The 16421-nt window shown below is 37.6% G+C and overlaps 1 protein-coding gene across 1 annotated transcript in view; it reads right to left on the bottom strand.

The window, feature by feature from the left end:
• CAPZA2 (capping actin protein of muscle Z-line alpha subunit 2) overlaps nucleotides 1-16421 on the bottom strand; it is a 57334-nt gene that overhangs the window by 40390 nt on the left and 523 nt on the right. The window lies entirely within an intron of this gene.

Consider the following 16421-nt stretch of genomic DNA (forward strand, 5'->3'; position numbering starts at 1 on the left):
ATAGATAAACCTTTGGCCAGACTAATTAGAAATAGAAAAGTATTATCTCTAGTAACCTCAATCAGAAATGATAAAGAGGAAATAACAACTGATGCCACAGAGATACAAGAGATCATCTCTGAATACTACCAGAAACACTATGCCCAGAAATTTGACAATGTGAAAGAAATGGATCGATATTTACAATTACATCCTCTCTGTAGACTTAGCCAGGAAGAAATAGAGCTCCTGAACAGACCAATTTTAAGCACTGAGACCAAGACACAATAAAAAATCTTCCGACAAAAAAAATGCCTTGGTCTGGATGGCTTCACACCAGAATTCTATCAAACCTTCAAAGAAAAGCTTATTCCCGTACTGCAGAAATTATTCCAAAACATTGAGGAGGAAGGAATACTTCCCAACACGTTCAATGAAGCAAATATCACCCTGATACCCAAACCAAGAAAAGACCCAACTAAAAAGGAGAATTTCAGACCAATTTCACTAGTGAATATAGATGAAAATTCTCAACAAAATCCTAGTCAATAGATGATAGCTTATCACCAAAAAAGTCATACATCATGATCAAGTAGGTTTAATCCCAGGGATGCAAGGCTGGTTTTAACATATGCAAGTCCATAAACATTATTCACTGTATTAACAGAAGCAAAAACAAAGACCATATGATCCTCTCAATAGATGCAGAAAAAGCATTCGATAAAATCCAGCATCCTTTTCTAATTAACACATTGTGAAGTGTACAGGCAAGGGTGGCACATTTCTTAAACTGATCGAAGCTGTCTATGAGAAACCCCCAGCTAACATTTTACTGAATGGAGTAAAAATGAAAGCTTTTCCTCTCAGAACCGGAACCAGACAAGGTTGTCCTCTGTCACCATTACTATTCAACATAGTGCTGGAAGTTCTAGCCAGTATAATCAGGCAAAGGAAGGAAATAAAGGGCATCCAAATGGGAGCAGAGGAGGTCAAACTCTCCCTCTTTGCTGATGATATGATCTTATCGAGAGAAAACCCCAAAGATTCAGCCACAAGACTCCTAAAAGTCATCAAAAAATATAGTACTGTCTCAGGATACAAAATCAATGTCCACAAGTCAGTAGCCTTTGTATACTCCGGTAACAGCCAAGATGAGAGGATAATTCAGGACACAACTCCCTTCACCATAGCTTCAAAGAAAATGAAATACCTAGGAATATACCTAACAAAAGAGGTGAAGGACCGCTATAAAGAAAATTATTAGACCCAAAGAAAAGAAACAGCAGAGAATATTAATAAATAGAAGAACATACCATGTTCATGGCCAGGAAGAATCAACGTTGTTAAAATGTCCATACTTCCCAAAACAATCTACCAATTCAATGCCATCCCTATTAAAATACCAACATTGTACTTTCAAGACTTGGTAAAAATGATTTTGTGTTTTGAATGAAACTGGAAAAAAACCCGTATAGCTAAGGCAGTTCTCTGTAATAAAAACAAAGCCAGGGCATCAGCATACCAGATTTTAAGCTATACTACAAAGCCATAGTGATCAAGACAGCATGGTACTGGCACACAAATAGAGACATAGACATTTGGAATCGAGTAGAAAAGCAGGAAATGAAACTAACATCTTATAACCACCTAATCTTCAATAATCCAAACAAGAACATACATTGGAGGAAAGAATCCCTATTCAATTAATGAGAACTGGATATACACATGTAAAAGACTGAAACTGGACTCACACCTTTTTCCACTCACAAAAATGGATTCAAGATGGATAAAGGACTTAAATTTAAAGCACAAAACAATAAATATCCTCAAAGAAAGCATAGGAAAAACCCCAGAAGATATTGGCCTGGGGAAAGACTTCATGAAGAAGACTGCTGTGGCAACTGCAACAACAAAAATAAACAAATGGGACTTAATTCAACTGAAAAGCTTCTGTACAGCTAAGGAGACAACAACCAAAGTAAACAGACAACCTATGGGAAAGGATATTTGCATATTTTGAATCAGACAAAAGCTTGATAACTAGCATCTATATAGAACTCAAATTAATCCACATGAAAAAAAGCCAACAATCCCACATATATCAATGGGTAAGAGACATGAATAGAACCTTCTCTAAAGAAGAGACAAATGGCTAACAAACATGAAAAAATGCTCATCATCCCTAATTAGAGAAATGCAAATCAAAACCACCCTGAGATATCATCTAACCCCAGCAAGAATGGCCCACATCACAAAATCTCAAAACTGCAGATGCTGGCATGGATGTGGAGAGAACACTTTTACACTGCTGGTGGGACTGCAAACTAATACAACCTTTTTTAGAAGAAAGTATGGAGAACCCTCAAAGAACTCAGTCTAGACCTCCCATTTGATCCTACAATCCCATTACTGTGCATCAACTGAGAAGGAAAAGTCTTCCTATCGTAAGGACACTTGCACTAGACTGTTTATCGCAGCTCAATTTACAATCACTAAAGTGTAGAAACAGCCTAAATGCCCACCACGCCAGGAATGGATTAATAAAGCTGTGGCATATGTACACCATGGAATACTAGTCAGGCATTAAAAAAAATGGAGACTTTACAGTCTTTCTATTAATCTGGATGGAAGTGGAACACATTATTTTTAGTAAAGCACAACAAGAATGGAGAAACAAGAATCCTATGTACTCAATTATATGAGAACAATGAATGACAATTAATGACATGGTGGGTGTAGGGGAAGGGGAGAGCAGAGAAAAAAAGGAAGAGGGAGGGGTGAGGGAAAGGAAGAGCAGAGAGAGGGAAGGAGGGAGGGGGTAGGGTCTTGGTGTGTGTGACACACTTTTGGGAGGCAAGGCACAATCCTTAAGAGGGACTTTACCTAACAAATGCAATCAGTGTAACCTGGTTTCTTGTACCCTCGGTGAATCCTCCCCAACAATAAAAAAAAGATAAAATGTTTTATGTTTTCCAAAACTATTTTTCTTCTAAAATGTTTAAGGGTACTATTAAAATTAAAAGGCAAAATATAAATAATACTTCATCTTAAAAAGGCCAAGGCAGAGTAGGCTATAAAGGATCATGCTTGCTAACTATGCACTGGAGTCTATTAGGATAATACAAGCATCTTCATTTCCTTCTTCCCCTTCTGCCTGTCTCCCTCCTATGGAGGTAAGAGTTACTAGAAAGCATTTAAACCAAAGTCTTGATTACTATGCCACAGGCAAGAAATCAAAATTGTTGTAATATGTTAATAAATTGTATAATCAAATACTTTTGAAAACTTATAGAATTTTGAGGTAACTGTTTTAAGACTCTTAATGACTTATACATTACTTATAAAACTGGCAAAATCAAAATACTGGTAGCATGCAGAATACATATAGCGTATTTAGTGATACATTTAATGAGTTGTTGAGCTGTAAAAGTTTTAGTTTCCAAAAAAGGCATGTACCATTTAGAATTTTAGTGAGTTCTATTTTGAGTTTTCACCAAGAAAGCAAAAATGATCTGTACTGTATTTTTATCCTATGGACTTACTTGCCCTTGCTACTGCACTAAAATGTACACAGTAACCAAAAGATTTCCACAATATCCAAATTGAATGGTGAGTCCAAGAAGTACCACTAAGAGTTGGGAGGTCAAGAGGGCAGACTGGCTCAGAACACAACTTGGATTATACCAGCTAAACCTGAAATATTTAATCTGGTCTTTGTGAATTTTGCAAGTTAAGAATCTATAGTTTGGATTTTTCAGGTGCTAGACAAAAAGAGCGTCTCTCACAGTAAAGGTCTGTCTTCCTAAGGCGGCACTGTTCAGAACTAGGTATTTTCTGTACATTCCTCCTAGATGACTATTTTAACAATTATTTCTTCTAGCCTACTTCTAACAAAAAAAGTCATCCAAGTTAACAAGAAGGTCTCAGGAATTAAAAGAATTTCTAACAATAATAGAAAACAGCTCCTTAAAGTTTCTCTAACACACCTGGAGCTACATTCTATCTTATCTTTTTGAAGAGCCCAGTGAATTACTAGATACAGTCCCAAACTCACTGCTGAATCTTTTTCACTATCCACCCACCATCATCTTCCACATGATATTCTTCAAGGTCAAGTCTGGTCAAAGGAGTCAGAATCAGGAATGAGTTATTACTTTTTTTATATTTCTAAACTGCTTGGTTTGTTGGAGGGGGTGACTATTTTAAAGTCACTGGCAGCTGACAAACACACTTTCACCATAGGGACTGCAGATTAGATAATAATGTTGTATAAATATTTAATTTTCAAGTTCAATAATTGTACTGAGGTGTTGTAAGAGAACGCCCTAAACACAATGAAGTATTTAAAGAAGGGGAAAAATTCCTTTTCCACTCTGAGGTTGCAGGGGATTTCTCCTGTATTTTCCCTAACTGTAAAGTTTTACTCTGTGTATTTAATCTTTAATCTCCCCAGGATTGACTTTTGTGTATGATGTAGGATGGGGATCTATTTTTTATTATATTGTTATATGGATAAACAAAATATTCTAGTATTATTTGTTAAAGCATACTTCTGTTCCCCAATGGACCAAAATGAAAAAAAAAAATGAAAAAGAGGATCTTATATAATTCAGCCTTATTTTAAAAATGTAAGTTACTTTTTCAGTTGGGGATATGAAAACCATATGTCACATAGCTTAATAAATTCCAAATAACTTAGCAGTTATCATTCAGATAGTAATTGTAAGAATGTGACTTCCTCAATGAAGTTCTAAATATTCAATAATGTTGGCAGACAACAAGAAGAGATGTCACCCTAATATTTAGTAGAGGCTTTGCTTAACATTAAGAAAATATCAATGAAAGCAGTGTCAAAGCAAATTAATATTCTATTTATCCTCAGAAAACAACTTATTTTGCTTAAAGACTTCCAATGATTATCTCTGGAGGTTATGAATAATTAAATTTTATACACAAAAATTCTATCAGGCGTTGCTGCAGTTCACAATGAGGCCATCATGCCCTTAAAATCAAGTTAAGCAATCTTGGGTTAAATAGGAGATTCTAATTACTTGAGTTCTGATTAATTAAGATATAATCAGATCTACCATTTTGGTTTGTTTAAAGTTATATGAGCCAAGCCAGGCTTTTAGAAACTCAAAAACAAACTGTAGGTTAGAAAAGACAAACAGGTGCTATTTTGCTATTTCATCTATGGTTAAACATTTAAATTAATTTACTTAAAAACACTGAATAAATTCCTAGCCCCTTTGTCTTCAAAAATCCATAAAATTTAGCACTGGTTTAATCTGGGAAGAAAAAGAAAATCAAGAGGGACAAGCTATCATATGTACCCCCTTAGAATGGTACCTGGCAAAAATGCTCTCAAATACAGTAGAACCTCCAGAGCTGACCACCTCCTCAAGTTGACCTAATTTTCACCTAATGGACATGCATCACACAGACGCAGTATTACAGTAGGCCTACTTCCTTCTGTTGACCAATTTGTTACAGTATAGGTGGTCATCTTACAGAATTTCTATTGTATTTGTTAAATAAACCAACATCTGATCTCCCTTCAAGGCAGAATCCCTGTCACTCCTACCCCATACGCTGAACTTAATAGTTACCAAGTATTGAATAAATCTGTAAGCAAGAATAAACCCCCATTTATGCAGAACAGTCAGAGGATGTAGTATTTCAATTAAACAAACATTCTAAGAGTTGTCACTAATGCAATTCTAGGTAGACTGTGAGCTTCCAAATAACTTACATTCAAAACTCCACAAACTTATGCTAATATAAAGAAGCAGTATAGCATAATGGTTTTGAGTACAGTCTCCAGACCCAGATTAACCAGGTTGGACTTTTATCTCTATACTCAACAGCTGGGTGAATAAATAATATTAGGCTACTATTATTGGCAGTCACAGTAGCAGATTGAAAATTTACTAAGTTAGTATAGTCCCAGTATTCTTAAAAATAGCTTTAGAATACAAACATTTTCAGATTACATGCTTTTCTGTGCCTTACAGTGGTGCAAGGGTAGCCCATGACCATGTATTTCTGTGTTGTCTCCAGTAAAAATCAGTGAATTCACTTCACTTCCCCCACACCAACATCTCTTCTCCTTACTTGGGGTATCATCTCTTCCCACTCTACTTGACCCTACTCACCTCAAGCACCCATGACAGTAACACAGGAGAAGACACTAGATCTCAAGCTGCAATAGTGGAAATTTCCAATTAAGATCTGGATTTTTATCTAAGTCAATTTTTGCTTTGACTTAGCCAAGTTTATATATTTTTAAACTTCTATAAATCTCAATTTTTTAAAGGTAAACTGAAGAGGATGAAATGTATTCTTATTTTTTAACGTTTTTAAAGCTCTGACCCTCTTAGATACAAAAAAAATCTACAATTACTCTTTGACCTAGCTAACACTACCTTTAATTTCCCTAAGAGAAAGCAGAACCCAGAATTAAGATTTGAATGAAGTCTTCAGATGAAGTTCTGGGGTTTTTACAAAACTGCTTCCCCAAAAAGCATGATCTGCCTCAGATGATTCAGAAGACAAGTTGGAAACAAGGAAATCTCTGGGTAATCTTATCCATTTTCATTCCTCCTACTGCCATACAAGAGCTCTCAAATCTATACACCTCCTATCACAACCTCTGGCAAAGATCCAGTTTTCTAACTATAATTTATCTATTAGAGATCTCCATCAAAATGCCTCAAACTCAAACTCCTGCTTTTGTTTTTTTTTTTTTTAATTGAGACAGTGTCTCACTTTGTCACAGTATAGTACCATGGTGTCATAGCTCACAGCAACCTCAAACTCTTGGGCTCAAGTGATTCTCTTACTTCAGCCTTCCTCCCTAGTAGCTGGGACTACAGGCACCCACCACAATACCCAGCTATTTTGTTTGTTTGTTTAGCAGCTCCAGGCCAGGTTCAAACCCACCAACCTCGGAGTATGTGGCCGGCACCCTCACCACTGAGCTACGGGCGCCCAGCCTGCCTCTCTGTTCTTGATAAAATTATCAGGCCTGGTGTGATGGCTCACACCTCTAATGCCAGCACTCTAGGAGGTGGGAGGATCACTTGAGGCCAGGAGATTCAGAATAGCCTGAGCTCTGTACCACCTGTAGCCAGTCCCAGCTACTGGGGAGGGGGAGGTGGAGGCAGGAGGATGGCTTGAGCTGGAGATTGTGGAGAGCTATGATGATACACTACACTCTTGCCCGCATGACAGAGTGAGGCTCTGTCTCAAACTACATAAAACAAACCTTCTTGACAATAACTTAGTACAACAATCATTAGCAAATATTTTTGATAACATGCTAGTACTATTGAGACCTGTGGTGTAAGGGTTAAGATGAAAGCCAAATATTATGTGTGCCTTAATATCTGGGGGAAATGGGAGGGCCTGACTGCAAGTTCTCCTCCTCACTCTGCTCCCACAGATAAAGTCCTCCAGCCAAACAATCCTTTATCAAGGGGCACACAGGTCCTGCTTATCCCTGAATAGCAAGCTTCAGTTCCCTGGGAGCACCCTCCTTAGGAACCAGGGATCAATCCATCCTCTTGTTACTACAAGCCTGTTCACTTCATTCCCGAGTGCAACCCCTGTGTGTGCTGTGTTTCCATCTCCTGGACTGCTGAGTTTAATAAAATTAAACTGTTGTCAATCTCATCTAGTGTCCAGTCAACCCCATGGTCCTAGGGCAGGAATCCCTCCCATACCAACAAAATAAAGAGGCGGCAATTTATCCAAGAAGCTCCCATTTAAGATACTAACTGGAGACTAGAAGGCAATGAATTCTAATATTTAAAATATGTTTTAAACAAATATGCTGATACAGTCCAAACATTAGAAGGGCATAAAATTCTTCAAAAATCATCTTATATTTCAGACATATATTTACAGTTGGGTTATCAGTTTCCTATCCTTCAATGAATTTGAAGGAAGAAGAAAGGTTGACATTTATACAGTATTTTAAAAAGGGAAGGATCTGAGCCCACCTGACAAAGGCTGTAGAGAACAAAGTTACTTTATAGGAACAAAAATATTTCAAAGAGAGCCAGGAGCCAATCAAATGTCTTAAAAAGAAAGCTCTAAATTTCTGGTGAATGAATTTTTATTAAAGAATAAGTACAAGCTTATATCAATAACCATCTCAGATGAAAATGATGATCAGAAGTTTGAGTTACAGGATAATACAGATTAAACATTTCTAAAGTGCCAATTTGTTACAAATGTACTGAGATTTTAGAAGTGATCAAGTAACCGGGAACGGCTTTGTGGATGTGGCCAATGGAGTGGAAGAAGATACATCAGAAGCTTGTACACCAATTTTAGGCAACCTTCCTTCACTCCACTCTTCGGCCTGTAAAGAACTCCTTGTTAGTATACAAATTAGAAGATAAAATTATTAAATACTGAGAAATGGTCTTGATAGAACAAATTAGAAGAAGAGAAATGGACTTCCTCAAAAATGAACACTTTGCCATTCCAATAGTTTGTCATCTTCTTTAAATCAGAATCCCCACAAAGATTCTAAAGAAAGAGGGCAGAATTCAGTTGTAAATTGTTCTGCCAAGGGGGAAAAAAAAAAGAATATTCATCATTCAAAAATCGGATGACAACCATTCCTAAAGAGAATTCCCCAAATCTGCACCCTAGGAAAAAAAGATACTTTCTTGTCCATCAAGTAAAAAATACAAGTTCATTACGATAACCCCCACAGGAAACAGTCTTCTGCTTTCCAACAAGCACTACTTTCTTTTTGTCAAATGTCAGCAAATAATCGCTGAGGATCAGATGTGTTTCAGACTGCAGGCAGTGAAAAAAGCATCATGCTAATGATGGGCTGCTGCCTGCCACACTGTTCCCCAAGTGCTGCTGGCAGGGAGAGGAGCTGATGTCCTCGTATTGTGTACAGAGAGCAGGCCTACATCCTGAGCCTAAAAAAGCAACTCAGTTTCTCCACGTTTCTTCCAATTTGATCAAGAGGCCAGATGATGGGCAAGGCAAATGCTACTAACTGGTTGTACGGCAATCACACATCCTGCTGGACCAGCATGTGTGGAAGCAGAAGAGCTGGGACCTAGAAAACAGTATTTTAGAAAATCTCATGAATAATCAGATATTGCACCCACACCCTGTAAGGCACCATGTATGCAAAATCTGAAGTGTTTGGTCTTATCAAGAAAGGAATCATAGGTTTTACTTGATTCTCAAGGACTTTGACACCAAAACGGCTTACTATCTTAGGAGACTGATAATAAAATTTAAGGGGCCATTATGCATTTTTACATTGCAAGAATCATTTGAAGTTGTCTCCTACAACTCGCTGAAGCTTGCCTATGCCTTGCTGAAAGAAGCAAAGAACAGAGAAACACTTTTCTGAATTTTATGACATTAGTTTATGACCAAATGATTACTATTGTATATCTGTGTTTTGCACTAATTGATTTTAATGTTGAGTATACTTACCAGTAATTTGTTTAAGTTTTGGTCAAATTTTTTTTCCTTTATACTTATTTTGAATGGTAATTAAAAACATGGCCCATAGCACTTAACCTAAAACTAGGCCATCTATTGAATTTAACATTGATACTTTTTAAAATATGTTTTTACCATTTTTTTAAAACATCAAGAAACCCATGAATCCAAAGTAGGTGCTATCATCAACTGAAAAAAGTTATACTATGTTATTCTTTATCTTACAGTTTCAATTTCCTTCTCCCCTCTGAATCATTTCCCTTAGCCCACAAATACCCCTAAATTTCTCTATCTTTAAAAAAAAGTATCCTTAAAAGGAAATAGTAGGAACAAATTAAGTAGTTATACCTATTCTTTGTCTTACTACAAAAGTGTTTTCAAGAATAATTTGTACTTACTGTCTCTACTTATTTATCTTTTAAGTCAGTATTTCTTGATCCCCTAATATGAGGCTCAAAGCTGGTTGCCTATTCAAATCATTTGGGAAGTTCTAGCTCGCTCTCTCTTTTTTTTAAATACAGTACAGACACCAGGACTAACTCATTAGAGAAGCCTGTGCATCCACGTTTCTTTATAAATTCTTCAGGTGATTCTAATATGCAGCTGGAGTTGAAAACCACTGATCTAGTATGTGCTAGGCACCATAAGAGACTTAAAAATATGATTAAGATATAGTGGCCAGGGGTGGTGGCTCACACTTGTAATCCTAACACTCTAGAACAGGGGTCCTCAAACTTTTTAAACAGGGGGCCAGTTACCTGTCCCTCAGACCACCAGAGGGCCAGACTATGGGCCCCAGGACAAGTTGACTGCTAAGCAGGACAGGCAGCAGCGGCAAAAACACCCGGCGGGCTGGATAAATCTCCTAGGCAGGCCGCATGTGGCCTGTGGGCCCTAGTTTAAGGACGCTTGCTCTAGAAGGCTGAGGTGGGAGGATCCCACTAGCCTGAGCAAGAGCACTAGTGTCAAGACCCCAAGACCCCATCTCTACTTAGAGAAATGAGATGAGCATTGTGTTTGTTGCCTAGAAGGCTGAAGCAAGAAGATCACTTAAACCCAGGAGTCTGAGGTTGCTGTGTGCTAGGCTGACACCATGGCACCCTAGCCTGGGCAACAAAATGAGATTCTATCTCAAAAAAAAGCCATAGGGCTCAGTCCTAAAGAACACAGGAAATAAGAACATCAAGTAAATCTATTAAAATTGGTAAATGTTATAACAAGGGTATATACAAATTGCTAAGGGAACAGAGATAGGCCAGGAAACAAAAGAAGAGAAGGGAAGTCTTTGGATCTGGTTATCTCTCTCTCCTTGCTCCAAAGCCTAGTACCGCTGCTCCCCTGAAGGCCACTAAAAAGCCCTAGTCCACTACTTAAATAGTTGGCCTTATCTACACCAGTTTCCTATCTGTAAAACAGGGATAACAAGGTTATTCTGACAACTGAGAGAATATATGTTAAAGTATCTGACATTTAGTAGATAATTTGTTTCTTTCTCTTAAACCTTAACTTTTCTTTTTCTTTCTTTCTTTTTTTTTTTTTTGAGACAGAGTTTCAAGCTGTGGCCCTGGGTAGAGTAACTTGGCATTGCAGCTCACAGCAACCTCAAACTCTTGGGCTTAAGCGATTCTCTTGCCTCAGCCTCCCAAGTAGGTGGGACTACAGGTGCCTGCCACAATGCCCAGCTATTTTTTGTTGCAGTTGTCATTATTATTTCAGCTGGCCCGGGCTGGTTTTGAACCCACCAGCCTCGATGTATAACGGCCGGCACCATAACCATTGTGCTACAGAACATTTTTCGAGTTCATAGTCCTTCTTAATCTCTGCAACCCTGGGCACTGCCCCTTCTTGTAATTCTGTTCACATTTTGTGACATGAGCACCAACTCTGCACTAGGTATACAATACTTGGACTTTCAGAGTCTCCTGTCACCTTTTTGTCTCCCTCCTCCACTAATTTCTCAAACGGAAGTATTAAGTACATGCTTTCTGCGCGCTCCTCCCTGTTGCATCTCAATTCTTCCTCCTGAAGGGCTTATCTCATCTGGCAGCTTTAACCCCCACAAGGAGGATTTTCAAATCTTTATATGAACTCTGGGCCTGCCCTCTTTTTCAAGCTCCATTTCTCTCTCCCTATCTGCTAGATATTTTCACACAGACATCCTGCTAGCTAGCACCTCACTCAGTACAACCAAAACTAAATTCACCATCATCCCATCCAGCTGTACCTCCTCTTTCCTGTGTTCTCTAGTTGTTAGTGGTGGTACCACCTCCCAGTTACCTAGATTTTAGTGTTCATGGTTACCTCTGACTCGGGCCTTTCCTTTACATTCATTTACTAAATCCTGTTGATTCCAGTTCTTAAGTCTGTCAGCAATCTTTTTTCTCTCCACTTCTTTAGAGAGTCAGGTCCCAAAATCCTCTTAAACCAGGTTTCCAACTGTTCTTACAAATCTAATCTATCTAGATTCATGAATTTCAACATTTTTAGACTGTTATTTCATTACATCCTTTCTTATCCTGAATTGCAATCAGTGTTAGATACATGACTTCATATAGCACCAAAAAAGGAAAAATGCTGAGGCAATGATTGTACAAAGCAGACTGTTTTCAGAGACCTTAAAATACAGAAAATATCAGTACTGGAATCCGTGAAGTATGGCACAGCTGGTAAGTGAATAAATATAGACGTATATACATAGTATAATAATTTTCAAAAGTTAGTTTCATTCATTTTCAATAGAAACACTTGAACTAAAACGTGCGAGTTTTCAGCCTTTATCCTTATAGTGGAATATGTAAATGTGTCTTAAGAGCAATCATGTAAAACAATACATTTAACCTTCAAAAGAATTTATGAAATGGTAATGACAGATATGAAAATTGACAATGCCTGTATTTAGGAATTCCAGGAGAAAAGGGAAGAGATAAATATTACGTAAAATTACATTTAATACTAACGATGTCTTACAGAGTTCATGAGAGAGATTAAACTAGCGGTGTGACCTCAGCTAAACCCTGAGGGATGAGTAAGATTTTCATTTTTCAAAGAAAGGGACAGACCTAGAAACAGTACCAATACTCATAGTGGGTGAAAAGTCATGAGTAGAGAAAAATAGCTACCATTTATTGCGTGCTTATATACGCCAGGCACTACTTATGCTTAAAGCAAATTCAAGGAGAAGGTACTTACTATTACGTACCTTTCGGAAGAAACTGAGGTCGAGAGATTAAATAACTTATAGGTGCTAGAAACGGACCAGTGTGTAAGTTCACAGAGTTCATGCCACAATTAAATAACAGTATACATTAGAAATGTGAGAAATATTTAGGTTAGAATGGCATATGAAGTCATAAGCACCATTTTAAGAGTTGAGTTCCCCTATGAAGGCAATGGGGAACCCGGTGACTAAAATCTGGAGAACAGACTCTGCTCTCATACTAGGACAGGAGAAAAAACTGAGAGTAATGACAGGTTAGCTTAGAGGCATGGCTTAGATATGGGAAACAGGAGGGATTACTCTAGAAACTTTATAGTGAAAGCCTAACGGTGGCAAATATAACAAAAGGGAAAGAACGTACTTGAGACAGTTTTCTATCTTTACTTTCCCCTCTTGACTATTTCTTCCTTAACTGTTGTCACAAAACAGGTATAATCAAGTTGCATTGTTTGTACAAATTTTGTTGCCAAACACTAGCTAATTTAATAATCTGGTCAACTGAGAGATAATAAGTGAAATATTAATATAAATGAAAGAAAGAAATGACTTGTGCAAGACACATTCTGATGATGAAAATGACAAAATTTACAAACTAATTGTAAGGTATAGGCCAAAATAAAAAAAATTAGAATAGAGCTGAAATTAAAAACCTGGATGACTGGAACAACTAGAAGAAAGAAATAAAAAGAAAAATGAGCAGGAGACGGATTTCTGCACCCTTCTGTGGGGTGGTGGGGGGGAGAAGAAAAAAGTTTATAAATTCATTTTTAGGTAGGCTCTGTTTGAAGACATCTAATTAACTATCTCCTGTAGGAACAATGCTCTGGAAGAAGTGAGAGTAGAGCTATGTACATGGGACACATTTTCAAAGACATAAAAGTTGAATCTGTGAGAACGGATTATTCTTATCATGGGGAAGGTGGGAGGGGTTATAGGAAGAACAAAGATCTTTCCTATCAATAACTAAGTGTATTTCTTCTGAAGCTGGAATTTTCTCATCGAGAGAGAGACATGGAAATGATTTTTTCATTTGAGCCTCACACCAAAATTTCATATAAATTCAAAATACTCACAAAAATGTTTTACTGTACAACACAGCTGACCCAGGAATGGAAAATGTGAACTGTTTCTGGCCTGTTTCTACAACTATATTAAGAAAAAGTCTGTGGCATACACTATAACTTGAAAGAACTTCATTGAGCTTCTTCAGCTAAATTTATCTCCTATTCACCCACTGGCCAAAGGAGAAAAGGTTTTTTGCATTTCATATTGATATTCTTTTAAAAACAAAGCTATTATTCTAGATTAATTTCTAAAATAGGGCATGTATGAAACTACACCAGTAACATAAAACACTTAAATGTATTAATTGTAAACTTTGTCCTACAATGAACAAAACACAAATTTAGATTCTAACAGTACTTAATGTATGGTATTTACAATTTCTATTAAATAAGCTGTCAACAAATCAAAGAGACAAACCGAAAATAATCTTGTTATTCATTTTGTTCAAGATAGCATAATGTCACAAGAATATGAACCTTGCGTTCTGACAAACTCAGGTTTAAACACCACCTTCCTCTTGGGCTGGGCACTGTCCTTGGGTGAATTACTGAAAATTCTGAAATCTCACTTAACTCATCTGTAAAATGTAATAGAACTACCTACCTCAAATTTACAACAAATTAAGTAACCAGTTGATCTGAGCCAAGCATATACACAGTATGGTACTAGATACAATTTAACAGCTTTTCTTCCTTAGATTTGTAATCTATAATGGAAATTTCACAAGCTTTAAAGTACTAAAAACTTAATTTTTTCAGAGACGGGGATCTTGCTACATTGGCCTTGCTGGTGTCAAACTCCAGGGGTAAAGCCATCTTCCTCCCTCAGCCTCTGCAATTCCTGGGACTAAAGGTGCTTAAAACCTTATTTTTGAAAATTTAAAACAAGGTAGCAGAAAGAGTAACACGATTTAAATATTAGTTTAACAATACCGCCTTCAGTCATCTCCTGTTCTGATCCCATACAGGATATGTGCTCCTCCCAAAAGATTAAAAGAACATTTAAATAAAGTAATATGAAAGTTAAAATTTCATTTAACCAGTTACTTGAATGTAACCCAAAATTTGGTCACTGTATTTGCTTAACTGGTAAATATCATGATGAAAATCATATGTAAACTATCTACAGAATATTCTTACAAAACCCCAAATAAAAACTAAAACACAGGCGGTGCCTGTGACTCAAAGGAGTAGGGCACCAGTCCCATATACCGGAGGTGGCAGGTTCAAATCTGGCGCTGGCCAAAAACTGCAGGAAACAAAACACCAAAATTCAAAGTAGAATTTTCATTTACTCTTAAAATGTATTGCTAGACAAGCTCAAACACATGCCCTTGTCCCCCACCTTTCATGGAGCTTAGTGCCCTAAGAGTGCGGGATATTAAGGAATTCTGTCAACTGATTTTGAAAAACCTTTGCTATTTTAGGCCTTTACAACACATGGCAGGTCTATATTAACACCCACACTGAGTACTTTCTCCTTGGCTAGATTTCTAGCCATTTGAACTACTAATCACCACTAAGAATGGTAGAATAAAAACACGACAGTCTCTTTTAAAAATTTTCTAACACTACTTAATTTTAAATATGTGTGTGTCCTCACGTACATTTTTAGTTACTAACTCCTAGTTATCTACCAATATTACATATGTGAATACTGCCAAGAACTTTTGTGAATACAGGGATCTCTCTGCTGGGTCTGTGGATTATGGTAAACCTTGTTGCTCTCCCCCATTTTGTTGTTTTATTATCATTTTCACTAAAAGAGCACAGGAGGGAAAAAAATATCCAAAAATGAAGATGAGGCTGACTTCTGTATATCAGGAAGGAGCAGAACCTTACATTTCGGTGGAAGAACACAGCATAAAAAAACATTTAGAGCTGGGAGTTCCAAATGAATTACCCTTAGGGTTACATTAGCATTTCTAAACACTATAAGGTACTTGTATTTCCTACAGGACTATACTGGCTCGGGAACACAAAATTGAAGCATTTTAAATTTTAAATTAAAGAGTGGACATATGCAAAAAGTGTAACTATCTTATTCATATGGTTGTATCAGTTACTTTCCCTTCCAGGAAATACTCAAAATTAGTAGGGTTCTCCCCTACCCCACCATCCCCTGGGAACAGGATCAGCACAGCCAAAAGAAAGGGGTGAATAAGAGAGAACTAGTTCAGATTTCTTATTTCAAATGTCTGAGAACTAAAGTCGTTCATCTGGTTCCATCAAATCTGGTCACAGTATCTAACATACAGTAACAGGAGTTGCACAATCTTCTCTCCCGAAGAAGTCCTAGCAGGAAGACCGAGTGCCACCAAATCGGCCCCAGGGGGGACTGCTGCCAACCTGAGCAGAAAACAACTATGGGGGGGGGGGTCTTTTGTGTGCAACTCCGCCGCCTCCCAAAGAACATGGGAGCTGCAAAGCTTACAGCGAGAGCCAAGAAAGGAAAAAAGAGAGAAAGGTCTGTGGGGAAAGGAAAAACCGTAGAGAATTACGGCTTCTTTTAAGAAAAGAAGCATTTTGCTTTGGGAGGAGGAAGTAGAAGGGAGAAGCGAAGGTCTGCTTCCTAAGCAATTCTTCCCCTTCCCCCTCACCCGCGGCTACACTCCCAGGCCAGGCCGCCAGGCTGGGCACAGCCCTTGGGCCGCTCCTAGGCCCGGTCATAGACC

This window comes from Otolemur garnettii, unplaced genomic scaffold (assembly GCF_000181295.1).
Source record: "Otolemur garnettii isolate 467f Iridium unplaced genomic scaffold, OtoGar3 scaffold00037, whole genome shotgun sequence".
NCBI classification, from domain to species: domain Eukaryota; kingdom Metazoa; phylum Chordata; class Mammalia; order Primates; family Galagidae; genus Otolemur; species Otolemur garnettii.